Consider the following 23,121-nt stretch of genomic DNA (forward strand, 5'->3'; position numbering starts at 1 on the left):
ACATGAGGTTCAAATGGATGGCAATAAATAATCATCTATCAGTTATCACCTTAAATGTCAATGGACTGAATGCCCCAATCAAAAGACACAGACTGGCTGAGTGGATAAAAAGGCAAAAACCTTCAATATGCTGCCTATAAGAAACTCACCTTAGGACAAAAGATACATATAGATTGAAAGTGAAAGGGTGGGGAAAAATATTTCACGCCAATAGACATGACAGAAAAGCAGGAGTCGCAATGCTCATATCAGACAAAATAGACTTTAAAACAAAAGACATAAAGAAACACAAAGAAGGACACTATTTAATGATTAAGGGATCCATCCAAGGAGAGGATGTTACTATCATCAACATATATGACCCAAATATAGGAGCACCCAGATACATACAACAAATATTAACAGACATAAAGGGAGATATTGATGAGAATACAATCATAGTAGGAGACCTAAATACCCCCCTCACATCAATGGACAGATCCTCTAGACAGAAAACCAATAAAGCAAAAGAGATCCTAAAGGAAACAATAGAAAAGTTAGACTTAATTGATATCTTCAGGACACTACATCCAAAAAAAGCAGAATACACATTCTTCTCAAATGCTCATGGAACATTCTCAAGAATCGACCACATATTGGGACACAAAGCGAATCTCAATAAATTTAGGAGCGTAGAAATTATCTCAAGTATCTTCTCTGACCACAATGCCATGAAATTAGAAATCAACCATGGGAAAAGCAAAGAGAAAAAACCTACTCCATGGAGACTAAACAACATGCTACTAAAAAACCAATGGGTCAATGAGGAAATCAAGAAGGAAATTAAAAACTACCTTGAAACAAATGACAATGAAGACACAACCTCTCAAAATCTATGGGATGCTGCGAAAGCAGTGCTCAGAGGGAAATTTATAGCAATACAGGCCTTTCTCAAAAAAGAAGAAAGATCCCAAATTGACAACTTAACCCTCCACCTAAACGAATTAGAAAAAGAAGAACAAAAAAGTCCTAAAGTCAGCAGAAAGAAGGAAATTATAAAGATCAAAGAAGAAATCAATAAAATAGAGACTCAAAAAACAATAGAGAAAATTAATAAAACCAAGAGCTGGTTCTTTGAAAAGGTAAACGAAATTGACAAACCCCTGGCCAGACTCACTAAAAAGAGGAGAGAAAGAACCCAAATAACCAAAATTATAAATGAAAAAGGAGAAATCACAACGGAAACAGCAGAAATACAAAAAACCATAAGAGAATACTACGAACAACTATACGGCAACAAGTTTGACAATCTGGAAGAAATGGACAATTTTCTAGAATCTTACAGCCTGCCAAAACTGAATCAAGCGGAAACAGACCAACTGAACAGACCAATCACTAGAAATGAAATTGAAGAGGTCATAAAATCACTCCCTACAAATAAAAGTCCAGGACCAGATGGCTTCACAGGCGAATTCTACCAAACATATAAAGAGGAATTGGTGCCCATCCTCCTTAAACTCTTTCAAAAGGTTGAAGAAGAAGGAATACTCCCAAAGATATTCTATGATGCCACCATCACCCTCATTCCAAAACCAGACAGAGATACCACCAAAAAAGAAAACTATCGGCCAATATCATTGATGAATATAGATGCAAAAATTCTCAACAAAATATTAGCCAACAGAATCCAACAACATACCAAAAAAATTATACACCATGACCAGGTTGGGTTCATCCCAGGTTCACAAGGATGGTTCAACATACGCAAATCAATCAGCATCATACACCACATTAACAAAAAAAAAAGTCAAAAATCATATGATCATCTCAATAGATGCAGAAAAAGCATTTGACAAAGTTCAACATCCATTCACGATCAAGACCCTCACCAAAGTGGGTATAGAAGGAACATTCCTGAATATAATCAAAGCCATTTATGATAAACCCACAGCAAATATAATCCTCAATGGGGAAAAACTGAAAGCCTTCTCACTCAAATCTGGAACAAGACAGGGATGCTCACTCTCACCACTGCTCTTCAACATAGTTTTGGAAGTCTTAGCCACAAACAAAAGAAATAAAAGGCATCCATATAGGAAGAGAAGAGATAAAACTGTCACTGTATGCAGATGACATGATACTATACATAGAAAACCCTAAGGACTCAACCCAAAAACTACTTGAACTGATTAATAAATTCAGCAAAGTAGCAGGATATAAGATTAACATTCAGAAGTCAGTTGCATTTCTGTATACCAGCAATGAAACATTAGAAAAGGAATACAAAAATACGATACCTTTTAAAATTGTACCTCACAAAATCAAATACCTCGGAATACACCTGACCAAAGAGGTGAAGGACCCATATGCCGAGAACTATAAAACTTTAATCAAAGAAATCAAAGAAGATGTAAAGAAATGGATAGATATTCCATGTTCCTGGGTTGGAAAAATCAATATTGTAAAAATGGCCATACTACCCAAAGCAATCTACAGAGTCAATGCAATCCCTATCAAATTACCCATGACATTTTTCACAGCACTAGAATAAACAATCCAAACATTTATATGGAACCACAAAAGACCCAGAATCGCCAAAGCAATCCTGAGAAACAAAAACCAAGCAGGAGGCATCACTCTCCCAGACTTCAAGAAATACTACAAAGCCACAGTCATCAAGACAGTGTGGTACTGGTATCAAAACAGACAGACAGACCAATGGAACAGAATAGAGAACCCAGAAAGAAACCCAGATACCTATGGTCAATTAATCTTTGACAAGGGAGGCAAGAACATAAAATGGGAAAAAGACAGTCTACTCAGCAAGCATTGCTGGGAAACCTGGACAGCTGCATGCAAAGCAATGAAACTAGAACACACCCTCACACCATGCACGAAAATAAACTCAAAATGGCTGAAAGACTTAAATCTACAACAGGACACCATCAAACTCCTAGAAGAAAACATAAGCAAAACACTCTCTGACATCAACAACTTCTAAATGTTTTCTCAGGTCAGTCTCCCAAAGCAATAGAAATTAGAGCAAAAATAAACCCATGGGACCTCATCAAACTGAAAAGCTTTTGCACAGCAAAGGAAACCAAAAAGAAAACAAAAAGACAACTTACAGAATGGGAGAAAATAGTTTCAAATGATGCAACGGACAAGGGCTTAATCTCTAGAATATATAAGCAACTTATACAACCCAACAGCAAAAAAGCCAATCAAGCAATGGAAAAATGGGCAAAAGACCTGAATAGACTGTTCTCCAAAGAATATATACAGATGGCCAACAAACACATGAAAAAATGCTCAACATCGCTGATTATAAGAGCAATGCAAATCAAAACTACCATGAGATACCACCTCACACCAGTCAGACTGGCCCTCATTAAGAAGTCCACAAATAACAAGTGCTGGAGGGGCTGTGGAGAAAAGGGAACCCTCCTGCACTGCTGGTGGGAATGTAAACTGGTACAGCCACTATGGAGAACAGTTTGGAGATACCTTAGAAATCTATACATAGAACTTCCATATGACCCTGCAATCCCACTCTTGGGCATCTATCCGGACAAAACTCTACTTAAAAGACACACATGCACCCGCATGTTCATTGCAGCACTCTTCACAATAGCCAGGACATGGAAACAACCCAAATGTCCATCGACAGATGATTGGATTCGGAAGAAGTGGTATATATACACAATGGAATACTACTCAGCCATAAAAACGGATGACATAATGCCATTTGCAGCAACATGGATGGAACTAGAGAATCTCATACTGAGTGAAATGAGCCAGAAAGACAAAGACAAATACCATATGATATCACTTATAACTGGAATCTAATATCCAGCACAAATGAACATCTCCTCAGAAAAGAAAATCATGGACTTGGAGAAGAGACTTGTGGCTGCCTGATGGGAGGGGGAGGGAGTGGGAGGGATCGGGAGCTTAGGCTTATCAGACACAAGTTAGAATAGATTTACAAGGAGATCCTGCTGAATAGCATTGAGAACTATGTCTAGATACTCATGTTGCCACAGAAGAAAGGGTGGGGGAAAAACTGTAATTGTAATGTATACATCTAAGGATAACCTGACCCCCTTACTGTACAGTGGGAAAATAAAAAAAATAAAATAAATAAATAAATAAATAAAAATCAGAAAGTCAAGGAAGGTTTGCTGTAGGAAGCCATGCTCAAGTTGAGATCTAAGGGGTAACTGCAATAGGGAAAGCCTTGTAGCATGAAAGGCAAGCACAAAAGGTGAGTGTGGCTGCAAAGCTGCGATCAGTAGGGCGGGATGGGAGGCAAGAGTTGAGATGAGAATCAGCTAGGACCCGAGCTAGGGAGCGTACTCTTCATCCTACGACCAATGAGAAGTCGCTGAAATCATCCAGGTAAGAGATGATTTGATCATATATGAACATCAAAGAAGAAGACACTTTAGCTTTATGAAAGGAACCAATTAGAAAGAAAGAGAGGATGATAGAAGACAAACGTAGTCGGCTATTGGTGTGTTCCCAGTGAGAGAAAATGGTAGCTTAGGCTATCAAACTTTGAGAGAAAACAGTAGATAGAATGAGCTGGGGGTTTTTAAGTGAAAAATTAGCAACAGATTGCCTTTGAGTATATAAAGGATCCTTTGTGTTTATTTGTTTTTGGATTTTTAACTTGAGTAACAGTAGGAATGTATGATATTCATACATCATTCTAGGCTTTGATTTCTTCTGTTATAACATGCTGGGGTTGATTTCTAATATTGTCTTCAGACATAACATTACAGAGCAGAATCAACCAATTACTGAAGGACTCAAAATCAGTTTACCCGTAATGTTCCATCAGATGAAATCATCTTTCCTTTTGTCTCTCTTTAGTGACGTATTATGGCAGATCTGACTTATATGAGTTCTAGTTCATGATGTAAAATTTGAAGTTAAATTGGATTTCTGCTGAGGTTATTTACCTTAAAAAACGAAATAAATAAGGACACAAAGAACTTCTTGAAGAACAGATACTGACTCACAGACTTTAAAAAACGTATGGTTTCCAAAGGAGACAGGTTGGGGGCAGGGGGTAGGCTGGGGTTTGGGATGGAAATGCTATAAAATCAGGTCATGATGATCATTGTACAACTATAAATGTAATAAAATTCATTAAGCAACAAAAAAAATGAAATAAAGACTGTTTTTTTATCCTTCATTTTAAAGTTTCCTTGAACTGTTTCCTAGCACCATTTTTGGCTCTTTCATGCAGTCCCTTCTTCTAGAAATACAGAATCACTCAGTGCCAGGAACCCACCTGAGGCAAAAGCAATCTCTAAAAGTTCCCAAACTTGTTCATTTTGTTCTAGTAATACTCTGAAGAACTCAAAATTCTTAATCAATATTTGCTTGTAGTTTTGAGGATAATACCATTTGCATAGTTACAGTGTAGACTTTATACTGTATATTTTACCTGTTGAATATACTCCTACTCAGTGTGATGTTTGCCTTTACAGTAATTATCATGTTGACCATGGAAAATGAGAAAGTAAGCCTTGGTGATATGCATATTATCATCTTCCCTACTGGAGATTGCAGACACAGCATGAAAATGAAGCTGGACATATTTATAATCTCCTTAATAACTTCTAAAAATGTACTTTAATTCTAATTTCCAAACTCATGTCTCTCCTTAGATGATATTTAGAAGTATAAAAACATGACTAAAATGAACATTTGGAGTATATATTTTAATTTAGTTTTTCATTCCTTCTATTTAACTTTCCATGCTTTTAAGATTATTTTCAAAAATATTTATGGTCTCATTTCATAAATCTTTATAGTCAGTGTTAAACTGTACACTCCATGTTAAATAATGTAAAGTCACATGAATATTTTTCCTAGTCCTTTCTAATGTGGAGAAGACCTACATACCAATCAAAAAGTTGCTATTTAACATGAATTTGAGGTGGAAAGTTTTCTCTGGATAATAAATTTTCTCTTTTTCTAGTTTGGGGAAGCATTCACCCTCCCCTAATGAAATGTGATCTATATAGCTTGTTACAGATACTTTCCTGGGCTTTTCCTTAAGGAATAGGACTAATATATGGGAAAACACTAGCGAGGGGTCAAAGAACTTTTTTGTTTGTTTGTTTGGATGCTCTTTTTTTTTTATTATTTCCCCAATATATTATTTTTTTTTCTACTGTACAGTATGGTGACCCAGTTACACATACATGTATACATTATTTTTTCTCACATTATCATGCTCTATCATAAGTGATGAGTCATAGTTCCCAGTGCTACACAGCAGGATCTCACTGCTAATCCATTCCAAAGGCAAAAGTCTTTTTACTGGAAATCGTTTCAATTTTATTGTAAATACAATAGGTATAACAATAGGAACTGTTTTGAGAATCAAATGAAATAATAATTTTAAAACATTATGAAAGCTGTAAAGTACTATAATGGTGAAAAAACATGACCATTTTTATAGTGAAGCCTTGTATTATATAAACAATGTATATTTATTACTTTTATTATTACATGATTATGAAAACATTGATGATTATTGTATTAGCTTCCTATGGATGGTATAAAAAACTACCAGAAACTTGGTGGTTTAGAACAACATCTGAATGCTTATCTTTTACCTGTATTAGCTACATAAATAAGTGATTATTAACTAAAGAAAACAACTGGCAGTTGCTCACAGAATAAGAAACCTAACCTTTGCAATTTGTGTTTAGGAAAAAAACATGGACTATGCCTGATTAATAGATCAAAAATCAAGGGACAATTGAATGTAGTGTAGAATATGCACCTTTTTATCTTTTTGCTCCATTGGCCATTCTTTATAAACTAATCATATTTCTCTAACTTGCTCATCACTATAGAAACTTCTTAACATGATTTCAACCTGAACTCATGTCTACCTAGCACCTACATTTTCTTATGGTTATCAATAAGACTCCTCCCAGACTTCAGAGTGGTGGATATCTGAGTCATTTCTAACTTTTCCCTGTTCTTTATCCTAAAGTGCTAGTAGAAATAAAATACCCCTTTTCTTTTAAAATATTCTTTGATTTTTATCTTATTTCCAAGCAGCTGTGCTTTCAACCTGAACAGAAACCTTGTCACTACGTGACTTCTTCTGTGACCATTTTCATCTCCTAGGTTAAGTTTCTAAACTTTCCATTTGATTATCACACAAGTGCTATTTAAATATTTGTTTATCATTTTCTTAAATATGTTGCTGGTTCTTCTTCAAGTTTTTCACCATTTTCAAATCCTCTCGTTTTTAAGCTTCATCCTACCAGTCCAACAGAATTTCCACAGCTCATGCTTTCTCAGCCACAGAAATTTTAATTTCTCCCTGCCCCAAATTTGTTCCTCCATTTATGGTGATTTACTTTGTTGTGGTGTTGTCTTTAGATCTATTAAAATTCCGCAACTACTCAGATTGCTCTCTAGAGTTTTCTTTTATGTTTGAAGTATTTTAACACAAGCATCACTCCGGCTGTCAACAATGAAGCAGGAAGACCAGATAGAAAGACATGAAGTACTCTGGTGTGAAAGGTGACTTGATAGTAGCTGGACTTAGGTTATTAGATAATAACATTATGGATAATTTTGCTGATGATAATCATCCAATTGTACAATGAATTATTTTGTTTTGTTTTGTTTTTAATGTCACCACCTGGGGAACATTGAAGTTCCCAGGTTGGGGATCAAACCCAGCCCTCTGCAGCTACCCAAGTAGCTGCAGTCCAATTCTTAATGTACTGCACCACAGTGGGAACTCCCAGATGAGACTTTTTTCTCTCAGATTTAGAACTATATATAGAGTTCTTCACTTTCATTATTAAAAATAACTGAAGTGTAGCAGGTTTAGGCAAACACATGTTTTCACAGCATTCTTGTTATCACTTGGCAAGATCAAGTACACTTTACATTTTTGGTAAATTTAATTTACAAAATATAATTGACTACAAAAAACACATGTAGCAAAATTGTAGCAATTTCAAGAACACGCTTAAAAATTTGAGTGAGGGCATTTACTTTATTCAAACTTTCAGAATCATCAATGAAAAAATATAAATGTGAAACCTAAGGAGTGAGTTTCAAGCTACAATTTGTTCGACAATGTAAACTATAGGTTTTACTATTTCAAATATTCCTCCAATAATTTCCAGAAAAATTTAGGTTGACTTCTTCTTGAAAATACCTTATACAAATATAGGAACTATGGTTATGAAATGAGCATTTTATCTACTCTGTAACTAATGCCCTATCATTTAAGTCAATAAAACTGAGATTGTTTTGAAGAATACCAGTAGTAATGCTTAGAATTTACAAAACTGCGTTCAAACTGCACTCCTTCATTCTCCAAATTAACTCCTCTGATAGATTTTTTTTTTCTCACAGTCTTTTTCTGCTTCCTCAAGCTATAATTAGTCATTGAAGATTGTCTCAGTGAACGCCTGGAAGACATTATAAACTCCAACCACAGTTCTTTCTCCTCGTTAAGAAAAGTCTCTCTGAACGATAGAGCCCAAGAAGGCTAATGACTATAAAGTGATTTTAGAACATCATGACCACTATTACTCTTTACTAGACTGTAACAATAGCACAGGTACAAAATTACTATTGTTCTATCCTTTTAAAGATCATAAGGAGGAAGCGCAACTAGTAAATTCAGACAAAAAAACTTGCCTAACTTGCACATTTTGATGAAACAGAAAAAAATCAAACTGGTTTTAATACATATTTTTATCAGTATGTAGTAATAAAACTAATAAACTATAAGGACTGATAAAATCAAAGCCAGTCATTCATAATGTATTTGCAGTTACATTGCAGCTCATTTCTAATTTCAGACTAAAGCAACATTTAAGTGCTAGATATTTGATATTTGCAATTTGGGGAGGAAATGCTGAATTGGTTTAAAATAGCTTCAAAGATGTAGATATTCATTACATTGATATGAAATTGGGAATTAATTGGTATGAAAAAGAAGGAAAATTGCTGAAATGATTTACATTCACCTGTTCATAAAAGCTCCTGGGTTTCACACTAAACATTATCCCACACTTAGCTGTAACTTTAACATTTTTTTCATTAATCGCAACTAAAACACAGAAGTTCTGACAATAACAAATATGGAATATATCCTACTTTTATCATTATAGTTGTGATGGGGAAGGCCATATAAAGTAAACCTAGTAAGCTACAACATAAAGAGAACAAATCAGTGTGCCCAGAATTAGGACAACATTCATCACTGCCCCAAATTCACAGTATCCATGTCCCAGTCTGAGAAACAGATTTTATCAAAGGGAAATTCTTGGCTTAAGTATTTGCTCTCAAACATAACACCCTTAGCCTGTAATTGCTAATTCTTATTGAGCCCCACTCTGTACCAGACATGGAGATGTAGTGGGAGCTGATTTACATGTAATAATACAACATATATCTTCTATTAGAAACCAAACATTTTGTTTGATTTTGTACCCTCACCCTGGTATATAACAAAGTACTTAACAATACGTTATTACCAAAGAAAAATAAAGTAATAATAAACAAAATTCTAATCTGCCCAAATGATCTAAAATTTTCAGGCTAATATTAATCTTTATCTATTAACAAACCACCAATATATAATAGTTTCTTTATGTTTTAAAGAGAGTGAACTAAGCTGAATAACCACCCATGCAGATGCATAGCTAGCAGAACAATAAGACCTTAATAAATATATATAGAATATGTAGGAGATAAACTACAGATACACAGCAATGAACTAGAATTAAGCAGATACATAAGAGAATAAATTATACTTTATGAATTTGAAAATTAATACAAGAATAAAAATGTAATTAGAACTTCAGAAAATGCAATAGAAGCAGTATTTCACAATAAAATAAACCGATTTTAAAACCATAAAAATAAAAATAAACAAATATTAACTCAGGAATAAAGATGGAGAGAATTTCAGAACAGAACCAGGAGACAAATTATTTGATTAAAGTATTGAAGAGAGAGAAATAAATTTATGGAGGAAAACAATAATTGAATAAATATCAACTGAGAAAAAGTTTTAATTTAGACTCTAAAGAATCAATGAACCCAAGCAGGGACTCATTCGTTCCTTTAGGGTTTTTTTTTTTTTTTCCTTTTTGCCGCTTCTAGGGCCACACCAGCGGCATATGGAAGTTCCCAGGCTAGGAGTCTAATCAGAGCTGTAGCCACCAGCCTTCACCACAGCCACAGCAACACGGGATCCGAGGTGTCGCGTCTGCGACCCACACCACAGCTCATGGCAATGCCAGATCCTTAACCTACTGAGCAAGACCAGGGATCGAACCCACAACCTCATGGTTCCTAGTCGGATTCGTTAGCCACTGAGCCATGACAGGAACTCCTCCTTCCTTTAGTTTTTCGATAGCTATTAATTCAGAAAATATTTTTTTTTAGCAAACTAGGCACTGTTGAAGGTAGTAGGGACAGAGCAAGGGGATACACTATTATCAGTAGCAGAAGGCAGGCAATAAATAAATTGATAATTACTATATTGTGGAAAGACAGACAGTGCACAGCAAGGGCTTTAAGAGGGCTGGAGAGTTACTGTTTCTCTTCTAAACCTTTATTTTTCTTTATACTTCATCTGACTTGTACATAGAGTAATGTTTAAATGTCTCCTTTAAACAGAAAATCAACAACAAAATAATTTACAAAAATGGAAGCAGACCTGAATACTCTACTGAAAGGTCCTATCATGTTTCTGGAAAAACTGACTTGCAATGGTCATCGCATGTTCTTATATTTCTTTGTTTCTGTCTATGAGATCTTTGTCTTTTACAATTTCTGCTCTACAAAGGTGGTTGTCACACTTCACAGAATAGAAACACATTCATACATACGTATCTGTTATATACACATAACTTACACATATTTATTGTAAATTTTGGCTTTTAGCATTTAAAAAGTGCTCATTTTTAGGCTTAGTAAATTTTAATTGAATTTTACTTGGCTGAAATCAAGATCAAAATATGTGGTTTCTTGTTTTTTCTATTTGGTATATTTTGTATTCCTTCATTTTTAGAAATTCTAAATCATGGGCTTTATAGGTTTCTTGTGTACATAGCATACCATTGCATTTTGCTTTTTAAACCAAATTGGAAATTGTGTTAGTTTATGATGTGAACTAAGCTCATTCACATTTATTGACACAGCTGTGATATTTGGTCTCAGTCTGATAAGTATATACACATATATACATATACACACATATACATACATTACATACATATATATGCATTTTTTTTTCTCTTTTTCAGCTGCACTTGTGGCATATGAAAGTTCCTGGACAGGGGCCAAATACAAGTTGCAGCCACAACCTATGCCACAGGTACAGCAATGCAGAATCTTTAATCCAGTGGGCCAAGCTAGGAATTTAACCCATACCATGGAAAACACAACTCCAGATCCTTAACCTACTGCCTCACAGCAGGAACTCCAAATATATTATTTTATGTTAAATTACTACATGTATTATGTGATATTTGCTTTCTGTAGTTTAAATGATTTTCTTTTCTTTCTTTCTTTTTTTCTTCTTAAGGCCAAACCTGCAGCATATGGAAGTTCTCAGACTAGGTTGAATTGGAGCTGGAGCTGTTGTCCTACACCACAGCCACAATAACTTCAGGATCCAAGCTGCATCTGTGACCTACACCACAGCTCATAGCAATGCCGCAACCCTGACCCACTGAGCTGGGCCAAGGATCAAACCTGCATGCTCATAAATACTAGATGGATTCATTTCCACTGAACCCCAATGGGAACTCCCTGATTTTCTTTTTTTTTTTAATTACTCATTGAATTTTATTACATTTACACCTGTAAAACAATCATCACACCCCAATTTTATAGCATTTTCATCCCAAACCCCTAGTGCAATCCCCAACCCCAATCTGTCTCATTTGGAAACCATAAGTTTTTCAAAGTTTGTGAGTCAGTGTTTGTTCTGCAAAGAAATTCATTGTGTTCTTTTTTTATATTCCACATGTAAGTGATAGCATATTATGTTGGTGTCTCACTGTCTAACTTCACTTAACATGATAATTTCTAGATCCATCCAGGTTGCTCCAAATGCCATTGTTTCCTTCCTTTTAATGGCTAATATCCCAGTGTATGTGTGTGCGTGTGTGTGTGTGTACATATATATATACACTTCTTCTTTATCCACCCCTCTGTTGATGGACATTTAGGTTGTTTCCAAGTCTTGGCTACTGCATATAGTGCTGCAGTGAATGTGGAGGATGAGTATCTTTTTGAGCCATGGTTTATTCTGGATAGGTGCTCAGGACTGGGATTGCTAGAACAAATGGTAATTCTTTTTAGTTTTCTGAGGAATCTCCATACTGATTTCCACAGTGGTTGCACCAATTAACATTCCCACCAACAGTGCAATAAGTGTATACACATAATGTATATATGGATTCTCTTTTCTCCACACCCTCTGTAGTATTTTTTGTTTGTAGACTATTTGATGATGGCCATTTTGGCCAGTGTAAGTTGGTACCTCACAGTAGTTTTGATTTGCATTTCTCTAATATTTAGTGATGTTGAACAACTTTTCATGGGTTTTTGGCCATCTGTTTGTCTTCTTTGGAGAATTGCCTGAGTAGATCTTCTGCCCATTTTTTGATGGTGTTGGTTTTTTGGGGAGCAGGGGATATTGAGCTGCAGGAGGTATTTATAAATTTTGGAGATTAATCCATTTTAAGTCACTTCATTTGCAAATATTTTCTCTCATTCTGTGGGCTGTCTTTTCATTTTGTTTAGGGTTTCTTTTGCTGTGCAGAAACTTTTAAGTTTAATTAGGTCCCATTTGTTTACTTTTCTTTTTATTGTCATTACTCTAGGAGGTGGATCAGAGATGTTGCCGTGTTCATGTCAGAGACTGTTTGGCCTATGTTTTCCTCTAAGAGTTTTGTAGTATCTGGTCTTATATTTAGGTCTTTAATCCATTTGGAGTTTATTTTTGTGTATGGTGTTAGGGAGTGTTCTAATTTCATTCTTTTACATGTGGCTCTCCAGTTTTCTCAGCACCACTCATTAAATGGGCTGTCTTTTCTCCATTGTATACTCTTGCCTCCTCTGTCATAGACTGGTTTACTGTAGGTGCATGGGATTAATTCTGGGCTTTCTATACTGTTCCACTGATCTATATATCTGTCTTTGTGCCATTACCATATGGTTTTGATGACTGTAGCTTTGTAGTAAAGTCTGAAGTCAGGGAGCCTGATTCCTCCAGCTCCATTTTTCTCTCTCAAATCTTTCATGCTTCCAAACTTTAAAATATTTTGTTTGAATCCTGTGAAAAATGTCCTTGGTTATTGATGGGCATTGCCTTGGGTAGTATAGTCATTTTGATAATATTGACTCTTCCAACCCAAGAGCATGGTACATCTTTCCATCTATTTGTGTCATCTTTAATTTCTTTCATCAGTGTTATAGTTTTCAGAGTACAGATCTTTTGTCTCTTTAGGTATGTTTATTCCTACTATTTTCTTTTTTTAATGAAATGGTAAATGTGATTGTTTCCCTAATTTCTCTTTCTGATCTTTCATTGTTAATATATAGAAATGCAGTCAATTTCTGTGTATTAATTTTGTATCTGTGACTTTGCCAAATTCATACATGAGCTCTAAAAGTTTTCTGGTAGCATCCTTAGTATTTTCTAGGTATAGTATCATGTCATCAGCAAATAGTGATAGTTTTACTTCTTCCTTTCCAACTTAGATTTATTTTATTTCTTTTTCTTCTCTGATTGCTGTGGCTAGAACTTCAAAAACTATGTTGAATAATAGTGGTGAGAGCAGACATCCGTCTCTTTTTCCTGATCTCAGTGGGAATTCTTTCAGCTTACACCACTGAGAATGATGTTAGCTATGGGTTTGTCATATATGGCCTTTATTATGTTAAAGTTGGTTCCTCTATGCCCACTTTCTGAAGGGTTTTTCTCAGAAATGGTTGTTGTATTTTGTCAAAGGCTTTTTCTGCAACTTTTGGGAGGACTGTATGGTTATTATTCTTCAGTTTGTTAAGGTGGTGTATCACACTGATTGGTTTGTGGATATTGAAGACTCCTAGCATCCCTGGGATAAATCCCACTTGATCATGATGTACAATCCTTTTAATGCATTGTTGGATTCAGTTTGCTAGTATTTTGTTGAGGATTTTTGCATCTAGGTTCATCAGTGAAATTGGCCTGTAATTTTCTTTTTTTTTGGTGGAATCTTTGTCTGATTTTGGTATCAGGGTGATGGTGGCCTCCTAGAATAAGTTTGGGAGTTTCCCTTCCTCTGCAATTTTTTGGAATAGTTTCAGAAGTATACGTGCTATCTCATCTCTAAATGTTTGATAGAACTCGCCTGTGAAGCCATCTGGTCCTGGAGTTTTGTTTGTTGGAAGTTTTTAAATCACAGTTTCATTTTCAGTACTTGTGATTAGTTTGTTCATTTTTTTTATTCGTCTTGGGTTTGTCTTGGAAGATTGTACTTTTCTAAGAGTTTGTCCATTTCTTCTAGGTTGTCCATTTTATTGGCATATAGTTGCATGTAGTAGTTTCCTATGATCCTTTGTATTTCTGTGAGGTCCATTGTGACTTCTCTTTTTTCATTTCTAATTTTATTTGATTGATTCCTCTCTCTTTTTTTCTTGATAAGTCTGGTTAAGGCTTTATCAATTTTGCTGATCTTTCCAAAGACCTAAATTTTAGCTTCATTGATCTTTTCTATAGTTTTCTTTGTTTCTATCTCATTTATTTCTGCTCTGTTCTTTATGATTTCTTTCCTTCTGCTAGCTTTAGGTATATATCGCTTTAGCTATCTATATATATCGCTTCTCTCTATAGCTGCTTTAGATATAAGGTTAGGTTGTTTATTTAAGCTTTTCCTTATTTCCTGAGGCAGGCCTGTATTGCTATAAACTTTCCTCTTAGAACTTAATTTGCTGCATGCCATAGATTTTCAAGGGTTATATCTTTGTTGTCATTTGCTTCTAGGAATTTTTTTAAATTTCCTCTTTGATTTCTTCAGGGATCCATTAGTTGTTTAGTAGCATGTTGTTTGGTCTCCACCTATTTGTGTTTTTTGCAGTTTTTTTCTTGTTGATTTCCAGTCGTATAGTGCTGTGGTTGGAAAAGATGCTTGACACACTTTCCATTTTACTAAAGTTACCAAGGCTTGATTTGTGGTCCAGAATGTGATCAATCCTTCAGAATATTCCATGTGTACTTGAGAAGAATGTGTATTATGCTGCTTTTGGGTAGAATGTCCTCTTCATATCTATTAAGTCCATCTGGTCTGATGCTTCACTTAGGGCCTGTGTTTCCTCATTGTTTTCTGTCTGGATGATCTCTCCACTGCTGTAAGTGGGGTTTTAAAGTCCCCAGTTATTATTGTGTTATTGTCAATTTCTCCTTTTAAGGTTGTCACCAGTTGCCTTTATATATTGAGGTGATCCTATGTTGTGTGCTTATATATTTACAATTGTTATAGCTTCTTCTTGTGTTGATCCCTTGATCATTATGTAATGTCCTTCTTTGTCTCTTATTATGTTCTTTATTTTAAGGTCTGTTTTATCTGGTATGAGTATTGCTACTCAGGCTTTCTTTTGATCCCTGTTTGCATGAAATATTTTCTTCCATTCTCTCACTTTCAATTTGTATGTGTCCCTAGAAGTGAAGTGGGTCTCTTGAAGACAGAATATATATGGATCTTGTTTTTGTGTCCATTCAGCCAGTCTACGTCTTTTGGTTGGGGCATTTAGTCCATTTACATTTAAGGTAATTATTGATATGTTTGTTCTTATTTCCATTTTATTAACTGTTTTGGTTTTGTTTTTGTTGCTCGCTTTTCTTCCTTTCTTCTCTTGTTCTCTCCTCTTGTGGTTTGATGACTATCTTTAGTGTTGTGTTTGAGTTGATTTTTCCTGTTTGTGTATCAGTTGTAGATTTATGAGTTTGCAGTTATTCTGAAGTATTGATATAGGAGTCTATATATATACAAGATTGTTTTAAGTTGTGGTCTCTTAATTTCATATGCATCTCTAGTTTTCTTCATTTGTACATTCCTCTTCTCACAATTTATTGATTTTGGTACCATATTTGCGCATAGATGATTTACTTCCTTTAGTGTGTGTGTGTGTGTGTATGTGTGTGTGTGTGTGTGTGTGTGTGTATGTATATATATATATATATATATATATATATGCCTTTACTGATGATCCTTGTCATTTGTAGTATTTTTGTTTCTAGTTGTGGCCTTTTGTTTTCTGCCTAGAGAAGTTCCTTTAGTGTTTGTGGTAAAGCTGGTCTAGTGTTGCTGAATTCTCTTAGCTTTTACTTATCTGTAAAGCTTTTGATTTCTCCTTCAAATCTAAATTAGAGTCTGGCTGGGGAGAGTAATCTTGGTTGGAGGCTTTTTCCTTTCATCATACGAAATATATCATGCCACTCCCTTCTGGCCTGCAGAGTTTCTGCTGAAAAATCTGCTGACAACATTATCAGGGTTCTCTTTTCCCTAGCTGCTTTTAATATTTTCTATTTGTCTTTAATTTTGGTTAGTTTGATTAATATGTATCTCGGTGTGTTCCTCCTTGCTTATCTTATATGGTACTCATTGTACTTCCTGGATTTGTGTTTCCTTCTCCATTCAATGTTTAACTGTTGAAGTAGCTCTGGGCTCAGTCCTGACTCTTCTAATTTTTCCTATAAGTACTCTTCCCCAGAGATCAAAATCATCATATAAGATTTAAATCACAATTAGAACATGTCACTATCAAACCTGGAATTCTTTAATATTTCATTACACTTATTATAAAATCATAATACCATACATGAGTTATAAGATGCAAAAGCTTTGGGGCCTGCCCATCACTCCATCGTTATCCTCTCTATATCCCACCATCACCATCCACAAGATCCAGTAATGCTGACTTAGGACACATCATATACTTTCTAACATGAGGAATTTACACTTATTATTAACTATTACTGAGATCTCTATCTGTGGTTTCGTTGTGACACTTTTTTATATTTTAGAATTGAACTTAAGTATCACCTTCAAGAAGAAGACTTCCCCACCACACTATTTAAAATATTGTTATAGTCTCTAATGTAGGAGGGATATACATCATGTGAAGGAAAAAACTGATGATCATTGAGATATAGAAAGAAAATTTTAAATTTTCCATGTTATTTGTTTTTACTACATATTTTCAAATAGCTGCATTTAGTTTTATTCATAATGATGAGATAATTATATACACATATATACATTTAAATAAATAAACTTCTATGAAGGTATAGAGAAAAATCTAAATAATATGTGTACTTGATAATGGGTGTTTAAACACCACTATTCTTTTTTTTTTTAATTTTTGGTCTTTTCTAGGGCCACTTCCCATGACATATGGAGGTTCCCAGGCTAGGGGTCTAATCGAAGCTGTAGATGCCAGCCTATGCCAGAGTCACAGCAATGTGGGATCTGAGCCACGTCTGCAACCTACACCACAGTTCACAGCAAGGCCAGATCCTTAACCCACTGAGCAAAGCCAGAGACTGAACCCGCAACCTCATGGTTCCTAGTCGGATTTGCTAACCACAGTGCCATGATGGGAACTCCAACACCACTATTCTTGCATTACTCTTTATATCTTTTGTGACTTGATTATGAGCTATAATTATTTTCAGTGTATTTATCTATTTTTTGCTTGTTTCCTTAATAGACATCTTTATAACATCAGAAATCATAATTGTCATTTTCACTACTTTATCTTCCATATCTGGTATGATTGAATGACTGAATGAACTATAATATGTATAATTTAATTTACTTGTATAATTTAGTATGTATAACATCAAGTAAAACATTATGAAATTATATATATATAATTTTTAAAGCAGAAAAAACTTGAAAATTATTATGGGTTTGACACAAAATTTACAATGCCTATAAGATGCCTTTAAGATAAAAGCAAAAAACTAAACTTTCACTCAGAGACTTAACAAAAACTCTGAATATCTGAAGATATTGTTTTCCTAGCTTACACCACTTAAAAATGATAGTTTTCTCCTATGAGTATGCCAATTTTGGGCAATTCCTATTAGAATCCTAATTTTCCCCAACACTAAACCAAATAATTATGAATTTTATTAGAAAATTTATATTTAAAACTGTTAAAGTTTTATAAAGTAAAAAAGCAGTAGTAGAAAATACTACAACCAGGACAAAGAGGAACTTCCTGAAAGGACTCAACATTGCCTCTGGCATGAACTCCTCAAACCCTTGGAATTTAAGCATAAGAGCAAAAAGGAAGACTGTGGTCAAGATGGCAGAATAGGAAGACCCTGAGCTCATCTCCTCTCACAGGAACACCAAAATTATGATTTACAGAGCAACTATTAATAAGAAAGACTACAAGACTAGAAGAAAATACCTATCTACAACTAAAGATAAAAGGATGGATCACAGTGAGATGGGTGGGCAGGGCAGAGATGTAGTATAGTCAAGACCCATACCAATGGGAGGATAATTACAGTTGCAAAGGTTATACACACAGTATAATATTGTAGTTAGATAAATGACTAAATAAGAGAAAGTTCAATTCAGCTTCATACATCATTCATTAAAAGTTACAACAAATCTGCCCATTTGTATTAATCTCAAGTGAAAGGGAATCAATAGTACCAATGGAATAGAAATTGACTACTGCAGATACTATTGCATGCTAAATATTAGCACATGTTTCTCCAGTGCTGTGGTTTAAAAATGATAATGGTTTGGCTTTCAAAGGGTCTTGATCTAATATGTATTAAGAAAGTAAATATGACTAGCATTTCTAAACGTTTTTGAATAACTTTCAACTGGTAAAGATTCAGAATACAGAAGGATATTATCAAAATTTCTGGTAGTCCCCATAGTGGCAGTGGTAAGGAACCCAACTAGTATCCATGAGGATGCAGGTTTCATCCCTGACCCTACTCAGTGGGTTAAGGATCTTACGTTACCATGAGTTAGCTGTAGTGTAGGTTGCAGATGCAGATCAGATCTGGCATTGCTGTGCCTGTGGTGTAGGCTGGCAGCTGCAGCTCCGATTTGACCCCAGCCTAGGCACTTCCATATGTCACAGATGTGGCCCTAAAAAGACAAATAATAATAATAATAATTCTGGACAAGTGTAGGCACAAATATTTCAACAGCATATTTATGGTTATAACTTTAAATTTGAAAATATAAATAAATTATTGCTTTTAGAAAATAGAGTAAGTAAAACTTAATAAAATCTTCATTGCTAGTGGGAATATATTGAAGATGTTCCATTTCTTGTTAGTGAAATAAGTGGGCTAGCAATTCAATGCCAGCGAAGTCAGGGAGAAATATGATATATATCACAAGATTATTTGGGATAAATCTTTCTGACAAATAAATAATTCATTATAATGGGAAAGAAACTGTTGAGTTTTTCAACATCTTACTCATTTTTCCACATTACCCAGTGATTAATATATATATATATATTAAACTGTATTGAAGATTTTAAGGCAGTGATATAGCAGAGGTATACATACACAGCCCACGAAGAGACTATATTTTTGAAAATCTGATCCAACAGAGATCAAATGTCTTCAAAGTCCCTACTGGCTATTCTGTCATCATGGTGTGTATTTACTAAATATATATATATACACACACACACAAATTTAATCAAGTTTTCTTATGCATCATTGTCTCAATGTTTTGTCTCAATATCTCTCACTGATTCTGCTCCCCCCACCAATCTCATTAATTTCTAACTTTATGTGGACTAATTTATTCCACTTAACCTCTAATCCCAAACTTGGATGTACAAATCATCAAATGGATCACAGTAACCAAGTCTTCAAATTATTAGGACACATCCTCCTGAGAGTATGGTGTGTCATAAAAAATGCACTTGCTCTCTCCTCTCTCTCTCTTCTTTAAGCCATTTTCCTGAAAATGCAACTTGTGTAGTCACACAAGGCTCTGTGCTCAGAAGGGTCCATCCCATATTTGGTTTAATGCTCTGCTTTCCTCTTCCTGAAATTCTTAATAATTTGAACAAAGGGTCCTGAATTTCTATTTTCTACTGGGTTCTGCAAATTGTATAATCTGTTTTGATCTCTCTGCTGTCTCTCTCTCTCTCACACACATGTATACACACACATACACACAAACACACACACACACACACACACGAGGGTTTTATAGACTGAAAATTCATACATGTAAGCCTGCAAAACTGAAACAACAGTGTTACATCAAGAGAAATGCAAATGTTATAAAGAATAAATTTTTATGGGGAAGTAGTATATTCATATTTAATCATGTTGTTTCTGATACCAGTAAACTTTGGTATTTTAAATATAAGGTTTTAAAAAGAACTTTGGAAACAGAAATGTTTAGCAAAATTAGAACTCTTAACATGTCAATTTTGTAAATATAACAAAGTCAAGCTATATCAATCCTTAAGATTTTTGAGGAAAGTTCTAATAAGTATTGATTAATAAATATTTACAGAGGTTGAGCTCCTAAATGACAGATTAGAATTAATTTTATGTCTGGAATCCAGAAATGATTTCTTCTTACTTCATCACTTGTAATTCCATATAATCATCTCATGTGAACTAATTCTATGTGGAATTTAAAGTAATACTATAAAGTATGCAAAACTTAGAGCTTCTGAGTCATCTTTTATTGTGCTTGATTATCAGCTAGTCTTTCATTTTCATATTGCTACTAAATGCTTTTCAATCTAACTGCATAGGGACTGATTTGTTTAGCAACCTCTGTTTAGAATTGGGCTTTGTTCATTCCACCATGGACAACATTCTGGCATTGTTTTCCTGCTTCCATTGTTTCATAGAGCACATTTTAACACAAGCATTTTGTGATTCAATTATCTTCCCCTTAGCCCTCCTGTACATAAGTAATATTAACCTTTGGCTCTAAATATGTGCTTCTAAGGGCTGTTTTGGAATATTCACAACAAAAGACTGAAAAAGAACTCAAACATCTATGTTGCTAAATATTAAACAGAAAATTGTTATACACAATTAAATGACAATGGTAATCAAAATGGAAATAGAGAACATATGCATTTCAGAAGCACCAGGATAATTTTGAAATCTCATTGCATTTCATAAATTCATATCACAATTTATTCAAAATAATTGTGAAAAAATGTTTCCCTCCTCTGACAATTCACACAATACTCTATAGTTATGTGTTTGAGTTGTGAATTATATCATCCCAAGAAATGTAAAGCAGAGGATCTATATAGAGTGACAATTATGTCATGTTAAGAATAATAATCAATGTAGGATAAAATAATAATCTTTTAATCATACTTCCAGGAGGACTTCATTCCATTTACAGGCCTTCATGTACCAAGGCCCTCACATCATGAAAACCAAAAAGAGAAAGTAAATATACTGAAAAAGTTTAAATAAAACTTAAAAAATGATTTTCCATTGTGGCGCAGCAGAAATGAATATGTCTAAGAACCATGAGGTTGCAGGTTTGATCCCTGACCTCGCTTACTGGGTTAAGGATCTGGCGTTGCCGTGAGCTGTGGTGTAGGTCACAGACTAGGCTCGGATCTGGTATTGCTGTGGCTCTGGCATAAGTCAGCAGCTATAGCTCTGATTAGACCCCTAGCCTGGGAACCTCCACATGCCACAGATGGGACACTAAAAAGACAAAAAATAACTTAAAAAAAAGATTCAGATGTTAGATCTGGTCCACAGATTGTAGTTATTCATGAATAAGATTAATAAAGGCAAAATAGGATCTTTGTTCTACTTTTTTTTTTTTTTTTGGTCTTTTCTAGGGCCGCTCCCGCAGCATATAGAGGTTCCTAGGATAGGGGTCTAATCGGAGCCAAAGCCACTGGCCTACGCCAGAGCCACAGCAATGCATGATCTGAGCTGCGTCTGCAGCTCACGGCAACGCCAGATCCTCAACCCACTGAGCAAAGCCAGGGATCAAACCTGCAACCTCATGGTTCCTAGTTGGATTCATTAAGTACTCAGCCACGACAGGAACTCCTGTTCTACTTTTAATGTTATGTAGGTTCATTTGAAATTCTCATCTGGAAAAAAATTTATTTTTTAAAAAGGATATTTTGGAGACTTATACAGGTGAAATGGGGGGAAACTCTAATAGGTTGGAACAAAACAACTTTTTAATGTATGGTGTTCTACATGGGTACCTGCTACAAACTGGACAGCCTACTTTTTCCTGCATTTTTTTTTTTATAAGAAATCATGGAAGATGGATCCTGGATTTTATGGCTATCTCAGTGGAGAGGATCATTGGAGTTCAGGGCTGTCAGAATAGTAAGAATTTGAGAGATTGAACTCTACAGAGTAAAAGAGACCTTGAGAAGAGTGAGCACGGCATTCTGTCAAGAATGTCTTCTTGATGCATTAGCTGAGTGATAAAATTCAAAGGACAAAAATCTAAGAAAACAAGCAGAGAAAAACTGCTGAGATATTAAAATTTTAAGCATATATTCTGGCAGTTTTGGGGGGCCAGGCAGATGAAAGCTGGAGTTTAGGAGCACTAGAGAAGAGAGCTTTAAAAAAACCTCAGACTTCTAGTTGAGACTCCTAAAGTGTCAACACCTAATGAGCAAAAGCAAAGCAGAAGTAGGTCATTCTCTACTAAACAAGGTGATGTGCACATCATGGTTTACTGGCCTGAAAAAAGAAAGATGACATCATTCAGAGCCCTAAGAGTTTTCCATTTACAACACCTGGTATTCAGTTAAAAGTGACCAAATATACTGGAAAATAGGATCAAGTGACTGAGAAACTTAAACGTAGAAAAGCAAAAATAGACCAAAAGAAGGCCCAGATTTTTTAGTGATTGTGAATGGATTTTAAAATAACTATGTTTAATATCCTCCAAATATGAATGAGAAGATAAAATATTTTCACCAGAAAATTAGAATTTAATTTTAAAATCAAGTAGAAATCAGGTACCTTAAAAAAAACTGAAATAAAGATATAGATAAGATTAACACAGGAAGAGAGGATATACACCTATAGAATAGTGTACAAATACA

The sequence above is a fragment of the Sus scrofa genome, chromosome 9, assembly GCF_054392235.1.
Source record: "Sus scrofa isolate SSC_HxYL_T2T_F1_AM1 chromosome 9, Sscrofa_HxYL_maternal_Yorkshire_Landrace_v2.0, whole genome shotgun sequence".
NCBI classification, from domain to species: Eukaryota; Metazoa; Chordata; class Mammalia; order Artiodactyla; family Suidae; genus Sus; species Sus scrofa.